Below are 25,897 nucleotides of genomic sequence, written 5' to 3'. Positions count from 1 at the left end.
TGAGAAACATTATATTTACTAGGCTCTCCCCCCTCACCAAGATGCCAACCCCCCGACATACCCCACCACAGTCACTGTCCATCAGCGTAGTAAGATGCTGCAGAATCACTACTTGTCTTCTCTGTGTTGTACAGTCCCTCCTGAGCCCCAACCCCCACATTATACATGCGAATCATAATGTCTTCTTTCTCCCCCCACTTATCCCTCCCTTCCCACCCATCCACCCTCGTTCCCTTCCCTTTAGTACCTGTTAGTCCATCCTTGGATTCTGTGATTCTGCTGCTGTTTTGCTCCTTCAGGTTTTTCTTTATTCTTATACTCCACAGATGAGTGAGATCATCTGGTACTTGTCCTTCTCCGCCTGCCTTATTTCACTGAGGATAATACCCTCTAGCTCCATCCATGTTGTTGCAAATGGTAGGATTTGTTTTCTTCCTATGGCTGAATAATATCCCATTGTTCCCATTTCTTGGCTATTGTAAATAGTGTGGTGATAAACATAGGGGTGCATATGTCTTTTTCAAAATGGGAGGCTGCATTCTTAGGGTGAATTCGTAGGAGTAGAATTCCTGGGTTAAATGGTATTTCTATTTTGAGCTCTTTGAGGAACCTCCATACTGCTTTCCACAATGGTTGAACTAATTTATATTCCCACAAGAAGGGTAGGAGGGTTCCCCTTCCTTCACATCCTCAGCAACATTTGTAGTTGTTTGTCTTTTGGATGGTGGCAACCCTTACTGGTGTGAGGTGACATCTCATTGTGGTTTTAATTTGCATTTCTTCAATGACTAGTGATGTGGAACTGTTGGCTGTTGGCCATCCGAATTTCTTCTTTGTAGAACTGTCTGTTCAGCTCCTCTGACCATTTTTTTATTGAATTATTTTCTTTTTGTTTGTTGAGTTGTGTGAGCTCTTTATATATTTTGGATGTCAAGCCTTTATCAGATCTGTCATTTATGAATATATTCTCCCTTAATGTAGATGCCTTTTTGTTTTATTGGTGGTGTCCTTTGCTGTACAGAAGCTTTTCAGTTTGATGTAGCTCCACTTTTTCATTTTTCCTTTTCTTTTCCTTACCTGGGGCGATATATTCATGAAGTCACTTCCAAGGCTGAAGGTTCAGGTGGAAAGCATTCTTTTCCCCTTTGACATGACTGGGTGTATGTTTCTGCTTTAAACTTCTTGGTGAAGATCATGAAAAAATAAAGACTCCTGTGACCAGGGATGAGTTGCTTTCAAAGTACACTCTAATGCAAGTCAGGTTCATACAATTTTGGAGCTGATAGGATTGTGTCTGAAGTGTGCTGTGACCCCCACCTTCACTGCTGGTTCATGAGAATTCTTTCTTCTGTAACGTTTTGTGTTTACTTTCGCAGATCCAACACATACACCTCAAAGGAAAGAGAAAGCACCTGTTATCTTGAGAGACGCACAAAGAAGCCTTCAGAGCAGAGGATGGCAAGCTATATGACCCATGGACCAAATCTGGCCCACCACCTGTGTTTAACAAATAAAGGTTTATTGGCACACAGTCATGAAAGTTCAGAGTTCTGGCTACTGGCTAGTGTCTCAGCATCTGACCAATCAACTCCAAGCCAACAGCATGGAAGGGAAAGGCAGGTCAGGGGCAATGCCAGGAAGTACTGGGGGTGGTAGTGGGCATCAGCAGGTGTCAGACCAGACACACACGCGGTGGGGCACATGACAACTGAAGCCTGAGCACAGTGGCCTCTGAGAACATTTGGGGACCATGCTGACACTGGGTCAGCCAGTGCACTGCCCTCTGCCTTAGGCCTCGTGGCAATCGCAAGTGGACGGAACCAAAAAGCCAGAACATGGGATCAGAACAGGGCCAGTGGGACCCTAGAGGCCTGTGGAATGAATGGAGCCTCTGCTCAGTGACCTCTGGGAGCCGGTCACCTCTCTGCTAGTGGGGCTGTCCTGGGCATTGTATGAGGGCTGAGTGGCATGCCTGGCCCACACCCTCCACCAGAGTAGAAAAAGCAAACAATTCCAGAAAGCATCAGACGTGGCGCCAATCCCCTGGGATCCAGCCTGGAAACTGCCTTTCCCCAGGGCACATCTTGCAGTGCCTGCCAGGTGCCAGGCCCTCAGAGCCGAGGACCCATCGCACCTCCTGGAAATGTGCTCAGGCATTGGCCGCCTGGCCCTCGTTCCTTCTGCCCTGGGGCCCTCCACCCCCCCAGCACAGCCCAGGTGCTGCTTACGGAGCCGTCGGACGCACTGGCGCCCACTTTGTCCCCTCGGGCGCTCCAGCACACCTCGAAGATGCCGCCAGTGCCTCGGTAGCTGTGAACGAGATTCCCACTCTGCAAAGCAAAGTGATCACCCCTTAGGATGCAAGGGGGACTCAGAGCACTGGTGAGGTTTAACGGGCAGCCCCCCTCCTGGCCCCCTGACATGTCATCACGAAAATTTTCAAACACAGGTAAGTTAGAATTTCCCCTGAACACTCAGGTGGCTGCAGAAGTGTGCCTCCGACTTCCCTCCACAGGCAGCCTGGGGTGCACGGCTGTCCATGGGATCCGCCTCTGCGTTTTGGCTGAGGCCATGCCACCTCCTGGCCAAGGGCAGGGAGACTAAGGTGGACCCTCCCACAAGACCGGAACTGGGCAATGAGGGGGGTCAACATTATATATTGTTTTATATATAGAGGTGTCCACTTCAAAGCGAGCTTTAGAACGTCTCAAACACCTTTGAGATTCGTGAAAGAGCAGTTCGATGAGGTTTTCACAGGGGGCACCACCAAACCGATGATGTCATTTACAAATCCATCGGGAACCATTTCTGCAAGTGCTTCACCAACAGAGTCCTGCACACGATTCCCGGGATGCGTGTTCTCTGCGCATTTTCCTACCTGGGCCTTTCAGGCTCACCGTGGTTACTGGGCTGGTTCTGACTAGGGTGCACCACTGCCTTTCCTCCCCTGAGAGGACGTGAGGAAGTCACTGGGGAAGCCTGAGGTCTCAGTGGCCCTCCCCCTGCCCCACGCCTCTTAGCTTGGCATGTCGCACCTCCCCCTGCCACAGGGGGGCGTGTGCTTGGGAGAGCAAATCCACCTGCACGTCAACCAGGCCAAAGGCACTCAACCAGGAAGGTGGACTGGACTAAAAGGGCAGGGGGAAGTCATGGGGTTCATCGGGAGATCAACATGCATCACTGGCTGTTTTCAAGACTCACCATACCACCATTTCTGCCTCCCCCTAGAAGGTGAACCAAGGCCGACTGTCCAAAGTAATGCTTTCTACCACACTCAAGCCTGTTCATCCCCACTCTCTGTATTCAGCCTTTGGTTATCCTCAGGTGTGGCCAGAGATGCCCACAGTGGCTCCATAATGGTTCACTTCCCAAACACAGAACAGCTCACTCGAACACTTACACGGCAAAACAACAAACAAATACTCCTTTGGATTCGCCAGCTGGCTGCACGGGGAAGCCACAGGAGGTGGTGCAGGGCACAGAGGGTCAGAGCTGGCCTCACCCCAGTGGGCTGCACCCCTGGGAATTTTGGATGGGACACACTTCCCCACCACCCCCAACCTTGGTGTCCAGAGGGCACATCTCTGGTGATAGGAGGACTGGGTGACACATCCCTGAGATGACTGTACCCAAGAAAAGGATGGGGGCAGGTGGAGGATTCATGCCAGGAACTGAGAAAATGTGACAGAAGGAAGTGGGCATCCTTTCGGGGAAGACCCAGCACCCACATGGAGCTCATGGCCCCATTGTGGCAAAAGTGATCATGTACTCCCAAATCCGATAGCATGGGCCATGGGGCCCCATAGCCTGCCCTTGTCCCCAGTTGGTTTTCATTTGGTCTGCAGCACCCACCTTGGTCGGTTCTCTTAGATGCATTTAGCTGCACAGGACTGAGGTTTAGATAAAGGGATGACACGTGGCTGGTGGACACACAATCATACATCAGTTGCCTTAGATGATTCTGTACGATCTGCTAAATCCTTTGGAAATATTTAATCAAATGTAGGTTAAAGTATGATGTAACTGTTTCTTTTTTATTCTGGTATCATTAATCTACAATTACATGAGAAAAATTGTATTTTCTAGACTCCCCCCTTCACCAAGCCCCAAACCCCCTCACATACCCCACCACACTCACTGTCCATCAGTGTAGCAAGATGCTTTACAATCACTACTTGTCTTCTGTGTTGAACAGCCCTCCCCGTGCCCCACCCCCACACTATACATGTGAATCATAATGCCCTGTTTCTCCCCCCTGCTTATACTGCCCTTCCCACCCATCCACCCTCGTTCCCTTCCCTTTAGTACCTGTTAGTCCATCCTTGGATTCTGTGAGTCTGATGCTGTTTTGCTCCTTCAGTTTTTTCCTTTGTTCTTATACTCCACAGATGAGTGAAATCATCTGGTACTTGTCTTTCTCCACCTGGCTTATTTCACTGAGCATAATACCCTCTAGCTCCATCCATGTTGTTGTAAATGGTAGGATCTGTTTTCTTCTTATGGCTGAATAGTATTCCATTGTGTATATGTACCACATCTTCTTTATCCATTTATCTACTGATGGACACTTAGGTTGCTTCCATTTCTTGACTATTCTAAATAGTGCTGCGATAAACATAGGGGTGCATCTGTCTTTTTCAAACTGGGTGCTGTATTCTTAGGGTAAATTCCTAGAAGTGGAATTCCTGGGTCAAATGGTATTTCTATTTTTAATTTTTTCAGGAACCTCCATGCTGCTTTCTACAATGATTGAATTAATGTACATTCCCACCAGCAGTGTAGGAGGATTCCCCTTTTACCACATCCTCACCAACATTTGTTGTGTGTATTTTGGACTTTGGCGATCTTCAATGGTGTGAGGTGATACCTCATTGTGTTTTTAATTAGCATTTCTCCAATGACTTGTGATGTGGAGAATCTTTTCATGTGTCTGTTGCCCATATGAATTTCTTCTTTGGAGAACTGTCTATTCACCTCCTCTGACCATTTTTTATTGGATTATTTGCTTTTTGTTTGTTGCGGTGCATGAGCTCTTTATATATTTTGGATGTCAACCCTTTATCGGATCTGTCATTTATGAATATATTCCCCCATACTGTAGGATGCCTTTTTTTTCTATTGGTGGTGTCCTTTGCTGTACAGAAGGTTTTCAGTTTGATGAAACTTTTTTTTTCATGTGTTCATTTTTGCTTTTGTTTCCCTTGCCTGGGGAGATATGTTCATGAAGAAGTCACTCATGTTTATGTCCAAGAGATTTTTGCCTATATTTTTATCTAAGAATTTTATGGTTTCATGGCTTACATACAGGTTTTTTATCCATTTCTAATTTACTTCTGTGTATGGGGTTAGACAGTGATCCAGTTTCATTCTCTTACATGTAGCTGTCCAATTTTGCCAACACCAGCTGTTGAAGAGGCTGTTATTTTCCCATTGTATGTCCATGGCTCCTTTATCATATATTAATTGACCATATATGTTTGGGTTAATATCTGGACTCTCTATTCTGTTTCGCTGGTCTGTGGATCTGTTCTTGTGCCAGTACCAAATTGTCTTGATTACTGTGGCTTTGTAGTAGAGCTTAAGGTTGGGTAGTGAAATCTCCCCCACTTTATTCTTCCTTCTCAGGATTGCTTTGGCTTTCAAGGTATTTTTTGCTTCCATATGAATTTTTAAACTATTTGTTCCAATTCATTGAAGAATGCTGTTGGTATTTTGAAAGGCAATTCATTGACTGTATAGATTGCTTTTGGCAGGATGGCCATTCTGACAATATTAATTCTTCCTAGCCAAGCGCATGGGATTAGTCTCCATTTATTGGTGTCCTCTTTAATTTCTCTTAAGAGTGTCTTGCTGTTTTCAGGGTATAGGTCTTTCACTTCCTTGGTCAAATTTATTCCTAGTATTTTATTCTTTTTGATGCAATTGTGTATTCTATTGTTTTCCTGATTTCTCTTGCTGCTAGTTTATCATTAGTATATAGGAGAGCCACAGATTTCTGTGTGTTAATTTTGTATCCTGCAACTTTGCTTAATTCAGATATTTGTTCTAGTAGTTTTGGAGTGGAATCTTTAGTTTTTTATGTCTACAATATTATGTCATCTGCAAATAGTGACACTTTGAGTTCTTCTTTACCAATCTGAATTCCTTGCATTTCTTTGTTTTGTCTGTTTTCCATGGCTAGGACCTCCAGTCCTATGTTGAATAACAGTGGGGAGAGTGGGCATCCCTGTCTTGTTCCCAATCTTAGAGGAAAAGCTTTCAGCTTCTCACTGTGACGTATGATGTTGGTTATGGGTTCATCATATATGGCCTTTATTATGTTGAGGTACTTGCCCTCTATGCCGATTTTGTTGAGTTTTTAACATGAATGGATGTTGAATCTTTTTGAATGCTTTTTCAGCATCTATAGAGATGATCATGTGGTTTTTGCTCTTTTTTTTTTTCTTTTTTTTTTACACAAAATATCTTTAGAGCTTGTGAAAACCTAGGCATGGGCACACATGCCACAGTGTTTTTCTCTTTCCCTCTCCAGGTTCTGAGGCCAGAACAATGGACATCTATACTGCAAATGAACGCTGCAATGAAAATGATGTCACTTTTCCAAAAACCCAGAGAGACTTATGAGAGGTCATGAAGGGTCCAGACCCTATATTTCTCAAGATGACATTTCTCATTCCTTGGAATTGTGTTTGTGCCTTCACTGCACTGCCAGGATATAGCATCCCCAGATCTTCCTCTCATCACCATAGTACAGCTCCCTCCTGAGGATCCTCTCTGTAGTAGGGGAAATGATCCTTGAGCATGCCTGTGGGAGTGCAAGAATTCCTTCTAGGGAAAAACACTCATCAGTTCTGTAGACTCACAGTTGCCCTTAGTTTATCTGAGGCTGACTGCAGTGTCCATGCCAGACCCAAGTTCTTGCAGAAGTTAATACAATAAAGTAGTTGTAACTGAGTTGTGAACCTGACTTGAATTCTGTGCAACAACACTGCTAGCAAATGCTACTAAGATACTGATGATGGCAAATAGCAGCAGTGTACAGAAGCATCAGGATGAACCCAGAGCCAAAGGAAGGCTGCACAGCATGTTCTTCACTCTCCACTAGGGGGCAGACAAGGCTGGAGGATCTGATCAGTAATTTGCCTTTGGTCCATGCACTGTGTTGAGAAGTTCTTCACTCTCCTCTAGGGGACAGATGAGGTGGCAGGTTTTGGTCAGTAATGTTATCTCAGTCTCTGTGCCTCATAGAACATTTCTTCACTCTCTACTAAGGGGCAGGTGAGGCCCAAGGTCTGGTCACGACTTAACCCTTGGTCCCTGAGGTGTGTTGAGCAGACAGTCTAGGGAGATCTGGCAATCTGACTACTGCCAGGCATGTCCTTCAGTGTCTACGAGGGCACAGACCTTATGGCAGGTTGCAGTCAGTAATTTATCTTCAGTTCTTGCACTGTGTTGAGCAGTTCTTCATTGTCCACTAGGGGACAGATGAGGTGACAGGTTCTGGTAATTTATTCTCTGTACCTGTACTGTGTTCAGCACAGAGTACAGGGAAACCAGAGTTGTGACTTCTGCATTGCATATACTTCAGTGTCCACAAGGGAGCAGTCTACCAAGGTTCTGATCAGTAATTCATCCTTGGTCCCAGAGCAGTGGAGAAACCAGGGTATCTAACTTCCTCCTTGTGTGGGCAGACTTCCTGGTAGGTTCTGATCATTAATCAGCTCTGTTTTTGTGCTGCCTTGAGCAGTTTTTAACTCTCCACTCGGGGGCAGACTAGGCAGCAGGTTCTGACCAATAATTAATCCTAAGTCCCTGAGCTCTGTTGAGCAGACACTATAGGGAAACCTGGCCATCTGACTTCTGCATAGCATGTCCTTCAGTGTCCACAAGAGGGTGGACCTGTTGTCATGTTGCATGAGTAATTTACTTTCAGTCCCTGCCATGTGATGAGCAGAACTTCACTACCTACTATGTGGCAGATGAGGAGCCAGGTCCTGATTAGTCATTTATCTTCCATCCCTGCACTGTGTTGAGCTGTCCTTCACTGACCAGTAGGGGGCAGATGAGGTGGAAGGACATGATCAGTATTTAATCCTCAATCCCTGAGGTGGGCTGTGCAGTCAGTCAAGAGAAACCTGACAATCTGAGCTCTGCCTGGCATGTCTTTAACTGTTCACTAGGTGACAGATGTGGTGACAGCTTCTGATCAGTAATTTAACCTTGGTTCCAGAGCAGTGGGGGAAACCAGGGTATCTGACTTCTTCCTTGCATGTCCTCCAGTGTCCACAGGGGGGCAGACTTGCTAGGTTCTGATCAGTAATTAGCTCTCGGTGTCTGTGCTGCCTTGAGCAGTTCTTAACCCTTCACTAGGTTGCAGACTAGGTGGCAGGTTCTGACCAATAATTAATCCTCGGTCCCTGAGCTCTGTTGAGCAGACACTCTAACGAAACCCAGCCATCTGACTTCTGCATAGCATGTCCTCCAGAGTCCACCAGAGGGCAGACCTACTGTTATGTTGTGAGAGTAATTTGCCTTCGGTTCCTGCACTGTCCAGCAGGTCGCAGACGTGCTGGCAGGTTCTGATCAGTAATTTGCCCTCGGGCTCTGTGCTGCATGAAGCAGTTCTTCAGTCTCCACTAGGGGCATGTGAGGCAGCAGGTTCTGATCATTAACCCTGGGTCCTTGAGCTGTGTTTAGCAGGCTGTGCAGGGAAACCTCGGTATCTGGCTTCTGTATGGCATGTCTATTTCTTCCTACTAGGGGCAGGTGGGGCCTTAGACTGTGATTTGGAATTTACCCATGGTCCTCGTGCTTTATTGAACAGCGAGTTCAGTGAATCCTGGAACCTGACATGCTCAAATCATTGCTTAGGGATCCTTTCCATTAGGTTTATTAAATAAACACATCAGTATATGTAATATGTAATTAGGTTATATAATAATAATTACACATATATACATGCTTTTTCTGATGGGGAGATTGCAAGCCTCCTAGGTATGTCTGTAGAAAAGCCAGACCTTGTTAGCCCAGGACCCTGCACACAGCATGCCACGTGACTCCTGCCTACATGTCAAGATGGTGTCCTATTGCTCTAGGAAAGGTAGCCAGAGTTTGTACTTTGGGAGAGTCGTGTGGCCACCGATGGACTCAGGAACCACTCAGTCATGCCTCCCAAGCCCTGGAGTTAGAAGCTGGAGCCCGGGGGAAAGGGGACCCCATGGGAAGGCAGCTTGTGTGTGCTGCTGGGTCTAGTTCTGGCTGGTGTAGATAGGCGGGCAGCCCTAGTGCTGGGTCTGTGCCCAAGTCACCTGCTAGGAACTGACCCGTAGCCCGATTTTGGCTAATCCTGTGCATGTGGCTTCCGATCCTGGGTCTACAGTGAGTCCTGAGCCACCCAACATCGTCATGCCTTCTTTTTGGCTTATATTAGCTAGCATCAGGTTTGGAAGCTTATACATGAACAGTCTGACCTGATTACCTGGTGAACATGGCTCGTGGGTGGGGCATCGCCGGCTGGCGTAGTGGCTTTAAGTGGTGTGGACAGAGAGGGCTGCACCAAATTCTCCACGGCCTATGGCCAGGTACCCAACTACGTCTCAGCACTGGGTGCCCTATGAGCTGCAGAGACGTGCACCAAGTCAATCTAGGAAGTAAGAGAGTAACTGAGCAAAGGGATCATAGAAGGAGAGACAGGATGCCCTTGGCTTTAAGTCACTTCCCTGTAAGGCTACTGCAGGGGGGTGGCCTTTTGGTGAGAAAGCGGGGACCATGATGGAAAGGTGGGGAGACAGGCAGGTATGTTGGCTGGACTGACTGGTGGAGTGGGCAGGGCAGCCTGGGGACAGGTGAGACTCTGATCAGGTAGCCTCCCTTGGACTTCAACTCACTAGCCCATTCATTAATCACACCACAAGGAACTTAAGTCTGCTCATTTCCTTATTCCTCCTCATTTTCAATCGTGTAGTGTGGAACAATTCCACTCTCAAGTAACCCAGGGTGATAGAAAATGAAGGATCTTATGCACATACCTGAGGAGCATGAAACTTAATGAGTAAGACACGGATTACCTGTAAATGCTGGGTTGACAGAACAGTGATCGTGTTGGAATTTTCTTGGCTGTTGGTAGTCAGACGTGGGGTCATACCCACCTGGGGAAGTTTTGCCAGATGCATTACCAGAGATGACCCACATGGCATTAGCCGCACAGACTGGACTGAATTGTGTGTGTGTGCATGCGCGTGTGTCCACACTGATTTTGTCTGCTTGGGAAAATCCTCAAGGCTAGTTTCAGTTTGTTTTAAATCTCTCTGAGGCCCTGCCCTGAATCCAGTCAGGCCACACACTACGGTCTCACCAGTAACTTGCTGCTTGTCTTGCATTGCCGTTCCTCCACTATTCCTGAATAAATCAATCTTTTCGAGCATGCCTCAGTTCATCTTTTATTGGGGTCATCGGTCCTTCTGGTAGGATGGAGCACACCAGCCATTTTCCTGTGGTTTCAGTGACTCTGCTTAAGGGAAAGTACAGTCCTACCCAGACCCCATTCTCCAGAGCCTGAACCTCAGGGTGGGCGGGCGGTTACCCTGTGACTGCCCCTGCCTCGCCCCACGGTTCCCCAAGCTCAGTCATCCTCTCCATGGAGCTGCATCCTTGTGCCTCACTTTCAAGTGGATGAGACACTTGAGAAGGAGCCAAACTGGGAAGAAAAAAACCCTTCAGCCAAATTCTGAGTCTTTCCTAAGGGCATCTGTGCGCTTCCCACCACCTCCTTTCCATGCAACTCACAAAATGACTTCCAGGTTTGTCACCAGTGACCAGCATCCAGCACCCATCCACAGGCACACAGAACCTTCCGTGGATACAAACATTCTCCAATGCCCTTTAGGAACTGCACCAAGATGTTCTCAGCCAAGTCCTCTGTTTAGGGAGTGGAAGCTTAGATTCTCAAAATAGAGTGGAGACTCAATGGACCAAGGAAAACAGTTTTGAACAGCAAGGGGTTCCTTGTCTGTGAAAAAATTTATATAAATATTAAGCAGTCTATATGACCCCATTTAAAGCTACTAATATGTTACTGGCGTTGCTGCTGAAACCCCAAGACGCACATCACATATGCCCTTGTCCTGGGGACTGTCATGCACTTCGCTTCCTGCCTGTGAAACTTTCCCTACAAGGTTCTTCCCTGGACCTTCCTATGGCTCTAGTAGTGGGGTCTGGGGTGCTCAGAACCCCAAACCCAGCATGGGGGAGCACGGGTGGCTCCCAGCCCCGTTTTGCTCCAGTGCAGAATCAAGCTGGAATTAGAGGGAATGACACCATGACCTTCTTTGCAATTCATCTGTACAGCAAAATGCAACCCGTGTCTCCAAATCCACGTTCTCTTCCCAATGATGGGAAAAGAGCAGTGTTAGCTCAATTACGTGATAACTGCCAAGTGATTAAGGTGGTAAAATGGAAATACCCAGAACCGCCTGGCACAGAGCAGGTGCCAAGACAGATCTGCTGAATGTCAGTCTACATCACGCAGAAGTTAAAGTCACGCATGCCCTGTGGCTTTAGGTTCTTCAAATTACTGAGCTGATCCTTCCACTCAACACCTCCCCACCCCTGGCAAAAGAAACTCCATTTACTTTTGCTTTTTAAAACAGTGGCCTGAAATAAAAGGCCACGCTAAAAAGCATGCACACTCTCTCTAGGTAGTAACCTTTTCATGTAACTGGGGAGGCAGCTCCTGCCTCGCCAGGGTGCTGAGTTCCCTTCCCCTACTTAAACTCGTCCTGCAAAGACGCCCTCTAGACACTGGCTTCCCAAGAAAGTGCAGAGCAATGTGTGCATTCACCGGTGTCCACGTAGCTGAAGTGTTCGTGCAAGACATGAAAAAACACACCCAGCACTTTATCTCATTTAAAAATAGAGCAATTTATTCAGGACACTGAGTATGATCTCGATTCTCTTGAAACGAATGAGCAAGAACACAGAGATGAATTTTTCTCAGCGTGAATGAGGGTGCGCGGGGTGTGGGGAGAACAGAATGGAGGTCATGGGGGCAACTGAGTCTGGGAGATGCTGACAGGAACCCACATCTGGCTGTACATCTGACACAGACAATATCAACTGCAGAAGCCAGAATTCAGAACTTCACTGGCAGGAGGAACATATCTGCATTTGACAAGAAATGCAATTTCTTTTTATAAAAGGTGGAATAGAAGGTTAAAAAAGAGAACACTAACAAGGAACAAAGCAGACCCTTACATTTCGCAAAGTGCAGTTCACTCAGCTCTGTGATCTAGTTTTAGAAAGACAGGTCTGGGTGGCATGGGGTAGGGGCAGAGGGTCACAGGGTTGCAAGCCTGTCACATCTGGCCAGCCTTTCCTGGCCCCCACGGCCAGCAGCCTTTCCCAGGTGTGCAGGCCCTGCTCTCGGTCTCTCCGAACCCAGCTGAAGGTGCAGGAGGAATCCTTGTGCTACTTCCGGAATTGAGGTTACATTTGGTCACAAAGACTCACACAGGTTTTAGCAGCTGTAAATGATGACCAACAGTGTCAGGACATGGCCTGCCCTGCTTCAGAGTGACTCTGCAGGCTTTCTGGCAGCAGGGTGTCTGCTGGTGAGCAGACGTTGGAGGTTTGGCAGATGCTGAGAATGGGGTGGACTCTTGGGGCGCTGTCAGCACTCTGGTGTTCGGTTCCACTCGGGGCCTGAGGGGAGCTCTCCTGCAGCTGCCGTAAGAATCCAGGGAGGTGGGTAGCACTCCCTTGTCACCCCAGACTCCTGCATGGCTCCGTGGCATCCGGGCCAACCCAACCATTCCCAGCATTTCAGACTTTTCAAGAGGCCGAGGCTCCCACCTGAGCGAGAGCCTAGCTACTGCCCCCTGAATGAAGATCATCTAGCAGACCCGATAGCCTGTCCCCACCCTGTCACGTGACAGCCCTGTTGGGCCTGTCAACACCAGCTGACACGTGAGCCCAGCCGACCCTCGACCACTGACACTCCGTGGAGATGGATGCATTTTTACTTGGGGGAGGAAGGGGGTGAGGATGGTGTGCATCTGCACCCCCACGGACCACAGGCCAGACCTAATGAGCTCTTGGGGCAGGAAGTGAGCAATACAGCTGGAGGTGTGTGTGCACTTCAAAGACGGGATGGTGGCGCCATAGAACTCCGACCTCCTCAGCTCGGTGGGCATTTAGGTAGCAGACCCAGAACACAATACCCAACTCATACAGAGAACGCTTGCGGTCTTCTCTCGCTAGGGTTTGAATAACTCACATGTGCAAGTGAAGGCCAGTTAATGCCCCATGATGACAAGCATACTGTGACTTTAGGAGCTGGCCCAGGCACACTCCAAGCTGAGCACAATGCCCTTGCCCTGCCCTGCCGGTCAGTTTTTGGCTCCACGGATGGATGCCAGCCTCCAGAGGGTCCTGTCTTGTTGCTGGAACACACAGAGCAGAAGCCTGTGCACGGCAGCCCCCCAGGCCCGGCCAGCTTCCCCTCCCTTCCCATGCCTGCGGGAAAGCGGACGCGGGAAGAGGCCTCATCTCCTGCCCTCTCCCCCACCGATTCATAAAATAGGTCAGTGTCGAGTTACAAGTGTACAAAGTCACCTGACCCAATGAGAGGAAAGTCCTCTATGAACACAAAGCCAGGTTTGATGTTTTAAAAACAGTAAAAAGATTCATTACTTAAAAAAAAAACCATCTTTCTCCTAGTCTCTTGTGGGAGAAAAATTACAAACATGGCAGAAATTATTAGTGACATTCTACCTATGAAATTCATCTTCAGGACTGAAAATCTTTCCCCATTCGTTTCTGTCATTGTCAGACCAATGTCAGACCAAACACGACCCTGGAGCCTTTCACGTCAGCTCGGCAAGGACCAGCCAAACTGTGGGGGGCCGAAGGCCACTGGCCCTGTGGCTGCTGTGAGTGGGGTGTCGCTCTCGGCAACCCGGCCATGGGGTCGGCTCAATGGCCTCTCCGATACCACTGGGTTTCGGGAATGCGTCCCCTGGTGAGAGGGCACCGTTATTCGTTTCTCCTGCCGCCTGCATGGGTGAACACACACTGAGAGATGCAATGCTCTTCTTGCAGCCAGAGGAGCAGGAATGTTTCACTCTGGCTGCAGAACAATCCTGCGGGGGACCCACGGGATGGACCTTTTCCACCCAGAGTTCTAAGTGCCTTTAGTGAAGCTAAAGGAGGCAGAGTCCTCAGAACCTGCCTGTGTCTTCCTAAAACTGTTTTAAAATATGAATCACACAAAGCTCTCTATGTCTGATGGCCATTTTAGGATTTTAAAATGGTTTTAACATAAAAATACTTTTTTTTTTAAAATAATTATTTTTTATTGAAGGGAAGTTGACGCAGAGTATTACATTACATTAGTTTCAAGTGTACAACACAGTGATAAAACATTTATATACATAATTCTAGGTTCCAGCTATCACCCTACCAAGCTGTTACAATATCTTGACTATATTCCTTATGCTATACATTACATCCCGGTTACTTATTTATTTTACCATTGGAAGTCTGTCCTTTTTTTTTTTTTGTGAGGGCATCTCTCATATTTCTTGATCAAATGGTTCTTAACGACAATAAAATTCTGTATAGGGGAGTCAATGCTCAATGCAAAATCATTAATCCACCCCAAGCCTAATTTTCATCAGTCTCCAATCTTCTGAGGCATAACAAACAAGTTCTTACATGTAGAACAAATTCTTACATAATGAATAAGTTACATAGTGAACAGTTCAAGGGCAGCCATCACAGAAACTTTCGGTTTTGCTCATGCATTATGAACTATAAACAGTCAGTTCAAATATGAATACTCATTTGATTTTTATACTTGATTTATATGTGGATACCACATTTCTCTCTTTATTATTATTATTTTAAATGAAATGCTGAAGTGGTAGGTAGATACAAGATAAAGGTAGAAAACATAGTTTAGTGTTGTAAGAGAGCAAATGTAGATGATCGGGTGTGTGCCTGTAGACTATGTGTTAATCCAAGCTAGACGAGGGCAATAAAACGTCCATATATGCAGAAGATTTCTCTCAGAACAGGGGAGTGAGGTTCTAAGCCTCACCTCTGTTGATCCCCAATTTCTCACCTGATGGCCCCCCTGCGACTGTGCCTGTCTTAGGTTGTTCCTCCCTTGAGGAATCTTACCCGTCTCTGGCTAACCAGTCATCTTCCGGGGCCATACAGGGAAATGTGAAGTTGGTAAGTGAGAGAGAAGCCTTATTGTTTGAAAAAGTTAGCTTTTTACTTCTTTGCATATTTATGCCCTGTGGCTTCTATGCCCAGCATTTGTCTTGAGGTATCTTTACCACTTGGAAGAATTATGATACTCGGTAAATTTGATATGAGGCACGAATTCTATTTAAGGGTTGTAATTAGGAAGGAAGAAGAAAAGCTATAGAAGTAGCAGGCGGAAGAAAACATGGGAAGATTGATTATTTCTTTGACATACCTTCTTGTAGAGTAACTTCACCATGTATAGGTTTTAAGCTAGTACTTAAATTGCACACCCACATTAACTTAATAGGAGTACAGTTACATAACCAAAGCATATCTGTAATTACCAGCCATCTCTAGTGAAACCAAGAAAACCAGTTAGGCACCTTAGGCATTTGTGAAAACTTATCTATGATATGGTGGATATTGTCCAACTGAACCTGAACAGTCAGAGAGAAATCAGACAAATTAAAACAACCCATACCTGGGGAATGTTCACATCCCTTATGTTCTTTTAACAGTAAATAGTCTGTAGTTGTAAGATTTTGGAGCGCTACAATTTGCACTTCTCCTAATTCTTGGTTGAGTTCCAACAGTATAGATCCAGTCCAATTTGTTGTTTTACTGTATGCACAGGCCAGCTTAGATATCTCCTACCTCATTCCCATGGCAAGTCCAGAAGCTGGTGGGATGGGTGCATCTACACTTGTAGCAGTGCGTGGATCTTTGTTGGGGTTTTTTGATGATCATCTTCTGGCCTGAGTCTTCCAGAGAGTGCTGATGTTGGAAGTTCTTTTTCATATCGTATCTTAGTTCATTTTCGGGGTAGCCCAATTAGGCTTTGATCCTCTGTATAAACACAAACAGACCCTTTGCCTACACTTTTATATGCCCTTTATACCCTTGTGTAGAACTCATTGGAGGTTACCAGACAGGAACTGCCCCTTTTTTTTTTTTGCTTTGTTTTTGGTATCACTAATCTACACTTACATGACGAATATTATGTTTACTAGGCTCTCCCCTATACCAGGTCTCCCCTATAAACACCTTTACAGACACTGTCCATCAGCATAGCAAAATGTTGTAGAATCACTACTTGCCTTCTCTGTGTTGTACAGCCCTCCCCTTTTCTCCTACCCCCACCATGCATGTTAATCTTAATACCCCCCTACTTCTTCCCCCCTTATCCCTCCCCACCCACCCATCCTCCCCAGTCCCTTTCCCTTTGGTACCTGTTAGTCCATTCTTGAGTTCTGTGATTCTGGTGCTGTTTTGTTCCTTCAGTTTTTCCTTTGTTCTTATATTCCACAGATAAGTGAAATCATTTGGTATTTCTCTTTCTCCGCTTGGCTTGTTTCACTGAGCATAATACCCTCCAGCTACATCCATGTTGCTGCCAATGATTGGATTTGCCCTTTTCTTATGGCTGAGTTGTATTCCATTGTGTATATGTACCACATCTACTTATCCATTCATCTATTGATGGACATTTAGGTAGCTTCCAAATCTTGGCTATTGTAAATAGTGCTGCAATAAACATAGGGGTGCATCTGTCTTTCTCATACTTGATTGCTGCGTTCTTAGGGAAAATTCCTAGGAGTGCAATTCCTGGGTCAAATGGTAAGTCTGTTTTGAGCATTTTGATGTACCTCCATACTGCTTTCCACAATGGTTGAACTAACTTACATTCCCACCAGCAGTGTAGGAGGGTTCCCCTTTCTCCACAGCCTCGCCAACATTTGTTGTTGTTTGTCTTTTGGATGGCAGCCATCCTTACTGGTGTGAGGTGATACCTCATTGTAGTTTTAATTTGCATTTCTCTGATAATTAGCGATGTGGAGCATCTTTTCATGTGTCTGTTGGCCATCTGTATTTCTTTTTTGGAGAAAAGTCTGTTCAGTTACTCAGCCCATTTTTTAATTGGGTTATTTGTTTTCTGTTTGTTGAGGCGTGTGAGCTCTTTATATATTCTGGACGTCAAGCCTTTATCGGATGTGTCATTTTCAAATATATTCTCCCATACTGTAGGGATCCTTCTTGTTCTATTGATGGCGTCTTTTGCTGTACAGAAGCTTTTCAGCTTAATATAGTCCCACTTACTCATTTTTGCTGTTGTTTTCCTTGCCCGGGGAGATATGCTCAAGAAGAGGTCACTCATGTTTATGTCTAAGAGGTTTTTGCCTATGTTTTCTTCCAAGAGTTTAATGGTTTCATGGCTTACATTCAGGTCTTTGATCCATTTTGAGTTTACTTTTGTATATGGGGTTAGACAATGGTCCAGTTTCATTCTCCTACATGTATTTGTCCAGTTTTGCCAGCACCACCTGTTGAAGAGACTGTCATTTCGCCATTGTATGTCCATGGCTCCTTTATCAAATATTAATTGACAATATATGTCTGGGTTAATGTCTGGATTCTCTAGTCTGTTCCATTGGTCTGTGGCTCTGCTCTTGTGCCAGTACCAAATTGTCTTGATTACTATGGCTTTATAGTAGAGCTTGAAGTTGGCGAGTGAGATCCCCCCTACTTTATTCTTCTTTCTCAGGATTGCTTTGGCTATTCAGGGTCTTTGGTGTTTCCATATGAATTTTTGAATTATTTGTTCCAGTTCATTGAAGAATGTTGCTGGTAGTTTCATAGGGATTGCATCAAATCTGTATATTGCTTTGGGCAGGATGGCCATTTTGACGCTATTAATTCTTCCTAGCCACGAGCATGGGATGAGTTTCCATCTGTTAGTGTCCCCTTTAATTTCTCTTAAGAGTGACTTGCAGTTTTCAGAGTATAAGTCTTTCACTTCTTTGGTTAGGTTTATTCCTAGGTATTTTATTTTTTTTTGATGCAATTGTGAATGGAGTTGTTTTCCTGATTTCTCTCTCTGTTGGTTCATTGTTAGTATAAAGGAAAGCCACAGATTTCTGTGTGTTGATTTTGTATCCTGCAACTTTGCTGTATTCCGATATCATTTCTAGTAGTTTTGGGGTGGAGTCTTTAGTTTTTTTTATGTACAGTATCATGTTATCTGCAAATAGTGACAGTTTAACTTCTACTTTACCAATCTGGATTCCTTGTATTTCTTTGTTTTGTCTGATTGCCGTGGCTAGGACCTCCAGTATTATGTTAAATAACAGTGGAGAGAGTGGGCATCCCTGTCTAGTTCCCGATCTCAGAGGAAATGCTTTCAGCTTCTCGCTGTTCAATATAATGTTGGCTGTGGGTTTATGATAGATGACCTTTATTATGTTGAGGTACTTGCCCTCTATTCCCATTTTGCTGAGAGATTTTATCATGAATGGATGTTGAACTTTGTCAAATCCTTTTTCAGCTTCTATGGAGATCATCATGTGGTTTTTGTCTTTCTTTTTGTTGATGTGGTGGATGATGTTGATGGACTTTCGAATGTTGTACCATCCTTGCATCCCTGGAATGAATCCCACTTGGTCATGGTGTATGATCCTTTTGATGTATTTTTGAATTCGGTTTGCTAATATTTTGTTGAGTATTTTTGCATCTATGTTCATCAGGGATATTGGTCTGTAGTTTTCTTCTTTGGTGGGGTCTTTGCCTGGTTTTGGTATTAGGGTGATGTTAGCTTCATAGAATGAGTTTGGGAGTATCCCCTCCTCCTCTATTTTTTGGAAAACTTTAAGGAGAGTGGGTATTATGTCTTCCCTGTATGTCTGATAAAATTCCGAGGTAAATCCATCTGGCCCGGGGGTTTTGTTCTTTGGTAGTTTTTTTGATTACCTCTTCAATTTCGTTGCTGGTAATTGGTCTGTTTAGATTTTCTGTTTCTTCCTGGGTCAATCTTGGAAGGTTGTATTTTTCTAGGAAGTTGTCCATTTCTCCTAGGTTTCCCAGCTTGTTAGCATATAGGTTTTCATAGTAGTCTCTAATAATTCTTTGTATTTCTGCGGGGTCCGTCATGATTTTTCCTTTCTCATTTCTGATACTGTTGATTTGTGTTGACTCTCTTTTCCTCTTAATAAGTCTGGCTAGAGGCTTATCTATTTTGTTTATTTTCTCGAAGAACTAGCTCTTAGATGCTGGTGCTCCTGTGTTGGGTGCATATATATTTAGAATGGTTATATCCTCTTGTTGGACTGAGCCCTTTATCATTATGTAGTGTCCTTCTTTATCTCTTGTTACTTTCTTTGTTTTGAAGTCTATTTTGTCTGATATTAGTACTGCAACCCCTGCTTTCTTCTCACTGTTGTTTGCTTGAAATATGGTTTTCCATCCCTTGACTTTTAGTCTGTACATGTCTTTGGGTTTGTGGTGAGTTTCTTGTAAGCAGCTTATAGATGGGTCTTGCTTTTTTATCCATTCTGTTACTCTGTGTCTTTTGATTGGTGCATTCAACCCATTAACATTTAGGGTGACTATTAAAAAATATGTACTTATTGCCTTTGCAGGCTTTAAATTCGTGGTTACCAAAGGTTCAAGGTTAGCCTCTTTAGTATCTTACTGCCTAACTTAGCTCGCTTATTGAGCTGTTATATACACTGTCTGGAGATTCTTTTCTTCTCTCCCTTCTTGTTCCTCCTCCTCGATTCTTCATATGTTGGGTGTTTTGTGCTGTGCTCTTTCTAGGAGTGCTCCCATCTAGAGCAGTCCCTGTAAGATGTTCTGTAGAGGTGGTTTGTGGAAATCAAATTCCCTCAGCTTTTGTTTGTCTGGGAATTGTTTAATCCCACCGTCATATTTGAATGATAGTCGTGCTGGATACAGTATCCTTGGTTCAAGGCCCTTCTGTTTCATTGTATTAAATATATCATGCCATTCTCTTCTGGCCTGTAGGGTTTCTGTTGAGAAATCTGACGTTAGCCTGATGGGTTTCCCTTTATAGGTGACCTTTTTCTCTCTAGCTGCCTTTAACACTCTTTCCTTGTACTTGATCTTTGCCATTTTAATTATTATGTGTCTTGGTGTTGCCCTTCTTGGATCCTTTCTGTTGGGGGTTCTGTGTATTTCCGTGGTCTGTTCGATTACTTCCTCCCCCAGTGTCGGGAAGTTTTCAGCAATTATTTCTTCTAAGATACTTTCCATCTCTTTTCCTCTCTCTTCTTCTTCTGGGACCCCTATAATACGGATATTGTTCCTTTTGGATTGGTCACACAGTTCTCTTAATATTGTTTCATTCCTGGAGATCCTTTTGTCTCTCTCTATGTCAGCTTCTATGCGTTCCTGTTCTCTGATTTCAATTCCATCAATGGCCTCTTGCATTCTATCCATTCTGCTTATAAACCCTTCCAGAGTTTGTTTCATTTCTGCGATCTCCTTTCTGGCATCTGTGATCTCTTTCCGGACTTCATCCCATTTCTCTTGCATATTTCTCTGCATCTCTGTCAGCATGTTTATGATTCTTATTTTGAATTCTTTGTCAGGAAGACTGGTTAGGTCTGTCTCCTTCTCTGGTGTTGTCTCTGTGATCTTTGTCTGCCTGTAGCTTTGCCTTTTCATGGTGATAGGAATAGTTTGCAGAGCTGGGACGAGTGACGGCTGGAAGGACTTCCTTTCTTGTTGGTTTGTGGCCCTCCTCTCCTGGGAGAACAGCGGCCTCTAGTGGCTTGTGCTGCGCAGCTGCGCGCAGACAGGGTTTCTGCTTCCTGCCCGGCTGCTATGGAGTTAATCTCCGCTGTTGCTGTGGGCGTGGCCTGGCTCGGGCAGCTGCTCCAAAGTGGTGGAGTCGCGTTGGAGCAGGAGCTGCTGGGAGGCTATTTATCTCCGTAAGGGGCCTCCCTGCTCCCTGCAGCCCAGGGGTTAGGGTGCCCAGAGATCCCGGATTCCCTACCTCTGGAGTAAGTGTCCCGCCCTGCCCCTTTAAGACTTCCAAAAAGCACCCGCCAAACAAAAACAACGACCACCAAAAAAAAAAAAAAAAAAAAAATTTTTTAATTAAAAAAAAAAGTTTTTAATTAAAAAAAAAAAAAAGGTGGTCGTTCGTTTTTCTTTATTCTCCGGTGCCAGCCTCAGGCCTCTGCTCACTGGTCTTTCTGCCCTGTTTCCCTAGTATTGGGCTCCCTATCCCTTTAAGACTTCCAAAAAGCGCTCGCCAAAACAAAACAGGAAAAAAGCAAAAAAAAAAATGGTCACGCGCTTTTCTTATGTCCTCCGACACCCGGCCTCCGGTGCCCGCTCACTGTTCTTGCTGCCCTGTTCCCCCAGTATCCAGGGCCCCCTGGGCACGTAGTGTGTCTGCGCTCTGGCCCGGATGGCGGGGGCTGGGTGCTCGGCAGCCCTGGGCTCCGTCTCCCTCCCGCTCTGCCTGCTCTTCTCCCGCCGGGAGCTGGGGGGAGGGGCGCTCGGCTCCCGCGGGGCCGGGGCTTGTATCTTACCCCCTTCGCGAGGCGCTGGGTTCTCTCAGGTGCGGATGTGGTCTGGATATTGTCCTGTGTCCTCTGGTCTTTATTCTAGGAAGGGTTGTCTTTGTTATATTTTCATAGATATATGTTGCTTTGGGAGGAGATTTCCGCTGCTCTACTCATGCCGCCATCTTCCAGTCACTCCTATAAAAATACTTTTTTTTTTTTTCCCAAAAATACTTTGGGCTCTTTCTCTTATATATATATTTTTTCTCCTGTAGAAAGTCCCCCAGCCCCACCTTCTTGTAATGCACTTATTCTGCACCAAAAGTACCCTTGAGACTTCAGATCTGAAGCAACTGTGACAAAGGTAGAGAGTGAGCAAGGGTGACGGAGACAGAGGGAATGGTGGGCAGGCGGGTGGGAGGGAGGGGAGAGAGCTGGCCACCAACGGTTCCCTCATGGTCTCAGTGGCGAACTGCAAATCAAAACCACAGAAGATGAAGGGAAAAGGCAGAGGGGGCGGGCAGGCAACCACAGGAAAGAAGCAACAGAGTGAACACAGCTTCCATTTCACACTGAAGGCCCCAGGACGACAGGATTCCAGCCAATAGAAAAACCACCAGACAAAGACTCCAGAAAATACAAGTTTTGGGATCACAAAGCTGAGCATTTCATTGGTACAAACGGGTCTTTGAACATCGTTTACAGGAGGAGCTGTAGTGTCCAAACTGTCAGCAAAGAAAGAATTGACCAACCCACCACATGGAGGACAGCTCCCCCACCCTTCTGGTTTATCACAGCATTTTCCCTTTTTATTCCTTTTCTCTTTTTTGGCACATTTCTTTCCCCTCCACAGGCAGCCTGGGGTGCACGGCTGTCCATGGGATCCGCCTCTGTGTTTTGGCTGAGGCCATACCACCTCCTGGCCAAGGGCAAGGAGACTAAGGTGGACCCTCCCACAAGACCGGAACTGGGCAATGAGGGGGGTCAACAATATTGTATATATTTTTATATGTAGAGGTGTCCATTTCAAAGCGAGCTTTAAAATATCTCAAAGGTCTTTGTGATTCGTGAAAGAGCAGTTCGATGAGGTTTTCACAGGGGGCACCACCAAACCGATGATGTCATTTACAAATCCATCGGGAACCATTTCTGCAAGTGCTTCACCAACAGAGTCCTGCACACGATTCCCGGGATGCGTGTTCTCTGCGCATTTTCCTACCTGGGCCTTTCAGGCTCACCGTGGTTACTGGGCTGGTTCTGACTAGGGTGCACCACTGCCTTTCCTCCCGAGAGGAAGTGAGGCAGTCACTGGGGAAGCCTGAGGTCTCAGTGGCCCTCCCCCTGCCCCACGCCTCTTAGCTTGGCATGTTGCACCTCCCCCTGCCACAGGGGGGCGTGTGCTTGGGAGAGCAAATCCACCTGCACGTCAACCAGGCCAAAGGCACTCAACCAGGAAGGTGGACTGGACTAAAAGGGCAGGGGGAAGTCATGGGGTTCATCGGGAGATCAACATGCATCACTGGCTGTTTTCAAGGACTCACCATACCACCATTTCTGCCTCCCCCTAGGAGGTGAACCAAGGCCGACTGTCCAAAGTAATGCTTTCTACCACACTCAAGCCTGTTCATCCCCACTCTCTGTATTCAGCCTTTGGTTATCCTCAGGTGTGGCCAGAGATGCCCACAGTGGCTCCATAATGGTTCACTTCCCAAACACAGAACAGCTCACTCGAACACTTACACGGCAAAACAACAAACAAATACTCCTTTGGACTCGCCAGCTGGCTGCACGGGGAAGCCACAGGAGGTGGTGCAGGGCACAGAGGGTCAGAGCTGGCCTCACCCCAGTGGGCTGCACCCCTGGGAATTTTGGATGGGACACACTTCCCCACCACCCCCAACCTTGGTGTCCAGAGGGCACATCTCTGGTGATAGGAGGACTGGGTGACACATCCCTGAGATGACTGTACCCAAGAAAAGGATGGGGGCAGGTGGAGGATTCATGCCAGGAACTGAGAAATGTAACAGAAGTTAGCGGGCATCCTTTCGGGGAAGATCCAGCGCCCACATGGAGCACACGGCAGGCTGCATGAAGCCTGGAGTCCTCCTGGGGTGGCCAGCTTCGCTTGAGGCTCCGACAGAGGCAACTGATTCCTCTCCCACGTGCTGTTCTGTGCTAGGTCCCTGAACACAGGACTCTCTGGGCATTCGTTCCAGAAGGAATCTGGCCACAGCTACCGGGGGATTACCTGAGTGTTCCAGATGTGCACGCACTTGTCAAAGGAGCCACTGGCCAAGTATTTCCCGTCAGGGCTAAAAGCTACACTATAGACAGGTTCCTGATGCTTGGTTAGCGTGTGGGTGCAAACACCTCGCTCCACATCCCACAGCCGAACCGTAGAGTCAAACGAAGCACTGGGACGACGGGAGAGAAAACGTCAGCACAGAAACACGTTGGTCTCTATTTTCCTAAGACGTGTAACAGATCTCATGAGTTATTTTTACTTCCCAGCTTCTCAGTTTCCAGAGACAAGAAGTGGGTGTGCTTTTCCTCTTCTAAAATATGACTGGTATATACTAAACACAGAGCCATGGTTATACAATAAATCTTTTCTTTCTTTCTCTCTCTCTCTTTTGGTGATGGTATTAGGGATGCAAATTGATACCCATGTTCATCTGTTTCCTTTGTAGAATGGACTAGAATGGAGAATATACCTTTATAGGAAACTGACTATGTTTTCTAAGATGCTCCCACCATTTAAAATTCAACATCATTACCAACTAAAATAATGCTGGTAGCCATATTTGGAGAAATAGTCCATTAAATGAGTAAAAATTTTAACCTAATGGGAATTAAAATATAACACATGCAAATATGCAGTCACCCTGTGGAGAGCTGAAAATCAGGGTCATTTTCAAATGCAGAAGAGCACTGGTCACAGTGCATCCTTTCTCTGACCAAGGACACCCTGGTATGTCTCTTTCATACCTGTTGACCAAAAGGATAGATTATGCTCATAAGGGCAACATGGGGGCATCAGTGAACCTTCCGAGTCATGAAAAAATTGGCAGCAAGTTCTGTATCATAGTCATTCAGCTGGATTTTGGGACAATCCCTTGAAGTAAGAGAATTACAGCCTGCACCTTCTCCGGTTCAGCCTCTAGGTTGAAACATGAATTCCTTCTGGTGTTTGCTAAGACATGACCTCAGATAAAGCACATTCACAAACCAGAGGGCGTTCTGCTGGGGAGGCTGCCCTCCCCACTGCCACACAGCCAAACAGGCTCAGGTTCTTCCTTAGGTGCAGGCATCTGCTGTCTCTCCACAGTCCCGTTTCATTGCGACAGCACAGGAGTAGCCAAATACAGTTTCACGGAAACAGACCATCCCTCCTGAGCCTTGTCTTTTCCAGGCTAAACAGTTACATTTCATTGGAGCAGTTTCCAGACCCCTAAGTCCCCTCACATGTGGTCTCAGCAGCTCATTCTTCTAAACATTTGCATTTAATACAGTACCCGGAGTGCAATGCTACATCCTGAATGGGGCCCACGAGTGTCAGGAGGAGACAATTCTGTTGCCAGCAGCCACGAGTGGTATGGTTTGGGGAGGCCACCTTTGTGTCAGCTAGAAAGAACCTCTAGTCCCAATTCTGGTGTTTGGCTGGCTTGCAACTGCAATCCCCCCAGTGCTGGTGTCCAGGTGTCCATTTGAAATTGTTGGGTCAGATCCAGTTAGGGCTGGGGAACTGTTTATCACTGCTCAGAATCTCACCACCTGAAGCTCTAAGTTGAACTATGTCCCCAAGCCTGGGCCCGAGCTGAACTCTCTCCTCTCTCTGTTGTGGCAGAATCTTCACCCAGACCAAGTGCTGAAAAGCCTGGGGCACATAATCAATATAACCAGTCCCTCCAATCAGCCAGCCTTGTGGCTAATGCAATTTTTACCTCAAGATAAGGGGATGATCATGGTATGGAAAACTGTTCTTACTATGTAAACAGTATGTACAGCATGAATCCAGCTTTGCTTTTTCAAATGCACAGACATGCAAGTGAATGGAAGAACAGAACCAAAAAGCTAACTACAGTTATTCTCACTGGCTTCATTACGCAAGACTTTATTTTTGTCTTCTTCATGTCTATATTCTTCATATGAACAATTCTTGACATAAGAAAGAAGAAAACACAAAGATTTGTAAAATGGCAAAGAACTTTCTAGCAATGTGTCAGTATCTGGAGGGCTTAGGAAAAAGCTATGCTTCCAAGCTGCTCACTCCTAGCAAACTGAAATGCAGCACCCACACTTTTATTCAGCAGCCTGTTGATGGATATTCAGCTAAA

The 25,897-nt window shown here is 46.0% G+C and overlaps 1 long non-coding RNA gene across 1 annotated transcript; it reads right to left on the bottom strand.

Annotated features, from left to right (window-relative positions):
* Positions 1 to 1,149: 1,149 nt before the first annotated feature.
* Positions 1,150 to 24,032, bottom strand: LOC130682126 (uncharacterized). Its single transcript, XR_008995405.1, has 3 exons — positions 23,809 to 24,032; positions 2,229 to 2,330; positions 1,150 to 1,391 (listed from the first exon to the last, which is right to left on the bottom strand). It is a non-coding gene; the product is annotated as an uncharacterized LOC130682126 (long non-coding RNA).
* Between the last annotated feature and the right edge of the window lie 1,865 nt (positions 24,033 to 25,897).

The sequence above is a fragment of the Manis pentadactyla genome, chromosome Y, assembly GCF_030020395.1.
Source record: "Manis pentadactyla isolate mManPen7 chromosome Y, mManPen7.hap1, whole genome shotgun sequence".
NCBI lineage: Eukaryota > Metazoa > Chordata > Mammalia > Pholidota > Manidae > Manis > Manis pentadactyla.
Note: the sequence above shows the minus strand (reverse complement) of the source record. Positions and strands in the feature narration are given on the sequence as shown.